Genomic DNA, 2,316 nt, shown 5'->3' with positions numbered 1-2,316 from the left:
CATATCTCCCGCACCCTTATAGCTATCGAGACGCAACCACCCCTATGCACGAATGGAGACTTGGGGCTACTACCACATACAAACACCATTCACGTGCGATGTGTAGTTTTTGCGGAAAAGTGAAATATAGGGACACACACGTCCATTTATATATATATACTAGCTGCAAGGACCCGCTTCGCTGGGTTTTTATTTGTGGGCAAAAAGTAACGATAATGAAGATTATGATAATTACATTATAGCCAATCTTACTCGTTTTCACAGAATGCAAGAATTAGGTTCCCCGTTTCCAGACTAATTAGAGAATTTTTACGTCCAGTCAAACTAACTATTTTCAATTTGATCAATTTTCGGGAACGTTTACAATCGTTCTATAATCGAACCAATATTCGAATTTTATGTTCGAATTTAATTCGAACATAAAATTCGAATTTAATTCGAACATTGTTGAAATTAAATTCGAATAAAACATTCGAAATAGAAACCCACTTTCAACCCCATATCTCCCGCACCCTTATAGCTATCGAGACGCAACCTCCCTGGTGCACGAATGGAGACTTCGGGCTACTACCACATACAAACACCATTCACGTGCGACGTGTAGTTTAGGCGAAAAAGTGAAATTTAGGGACATACATGTCCATTTTTATATATATATAGATAACTTTTAAAGGATTGCTAAAAGTCAATGTATGCTAAATCATGTTGCCCTCTCAATTCAATTTCAATTTTTTCAATTGATTAAAACATATGTACATGGTACTGTACATCCCCAATATTGCATAGCACAATTCAGTGGGTAAGGGATTCATACTAGTGCTGTTTAATGTTTAAGTTATGGCAACATAACATTTCAGCGATCTGTGTAAGGAGTTGCTTTCCGGGGGTTTGTTAAGGGAAACTCTCCCTAATTTAGGCGTTACAGACATGTAGAAAACCCGGAAAACTTTACGTGGCCAGCCTGTTCAAGCAAGGCACGAACCCACAACCAAACTCCAATTTTCAGGGTACGATGAACTCTTGGCTACTGCTGGGCCATTCATACTAGTGACATTGGGTAGAAAAAATTAGTTAACGGATAGTTACAAAGTAACAAAATTAAAATAAAATATACAAATATAAAATAAAATTAAGAAATTATAGACTATAAATGACATTGACAAAAAATGGTATGAACACAAGAGTAGACATAGATGCATTTTTACAGTAACAATAAAAATATGATATAAAATAAGCAAATAAAGTTATTAGAGACTATACAATGTATAGTAGTTACATGATAAATACATTTATACATGATTTATCCATAGCAAATAAAGTCAGTACAGCCAGGCAAAAGGATGTGAAGAATTGCATGCAAACATGCCAGCTTGACAATGGGTCAGGTTGAGGATGGGAATAAAGTATAAACTGGAGTGATGGCCTGGTAGGTATTGTTAAGTTTGATAGAAAGTTAGTAAAGTTCCTTGTTTTCGAGTATAATGTGTTCACTGCAACGCCAGGTGATGTTTGCGTGGAGACACGTCAAAATGAGGAACCTTTCCTTGAGAAGCATCAGACAGTGGAAAACATAGTGATTGCTCCCATCTGAGACATCGCAGTAGTTCAGAGATCTCTGTTCTGGAAATTGAAGCAGTGAAGATAGCTGTTGAAACGACCATGTCTCATGAGAAATTGCGTAAAGTTATGGTTGGGATTTATCCACCATGGGATTGATAAGTTCAATTGCTTAACTCTGGCAAGATAAGCATAAGTGATAGCGTTGTGGTTATGGTCCCAGGCAGTTTGCCAATTAGTATAGATAGAGCTTCAACTGTATTTACAATGTAGTCTTCATTTCCACTATCTCATATGCTGTGGCTGTCTGGGAAATCACTGTCCATCTTAGTCACAACTACCTCTATCTTCAATCTGCTCAGCGTAGAGATCTTCTCGGGCTCATCAGAGCGTTCTCTGCCGCCTCGAATTCTTAACTTCAGGTCATCAGTAAGAAACCACCTCTGGATCTGCATTTGAGACACATTGCTAGTACTAATCGTGATAGGAAAAGTCACGACATCATTGTGAACTCTACCTCCTATGCTGAAGGCACCCATGAAAGAGATGTCCTGTTTTCCACCCTCCCTCTTCCTGCAGTGAGACATGGAATCAACACATCCTTTACAGTTGCTGCTGATTGTTTAATCTTCATAGATGATTCCAAGAGTATGGAGGGCACAGACTCAGCCTTTGTCATTTTTGTCAATGAGGAGGAAATTTATAAGAACTCTGGCACTCTTCATTCTGACATCAAAACTCTATATTCCAGGAATTTAC

This window comes from Centruroides sculpturatus, unplaced genomic scaffold (genome assembly GCF_000671375.1).
Source record: "Centruroides sculpturatus isolate CEXI.00-Female unplaced genomic scaffold, Cexi_2.0 scaffold1326, whole genome shotgun sequence".
Lineage (NCBI taxonomy): Eukaryota > Metazoa > Arthropoda > Arachnida > Scorpiones > Buthidae > Centruroides > Centruroides sculpturatus.
The sequence above is the reverse complement of the archived record's forward strand: the minus strand, read 5'-3'. Positions refer to the sequence as shown.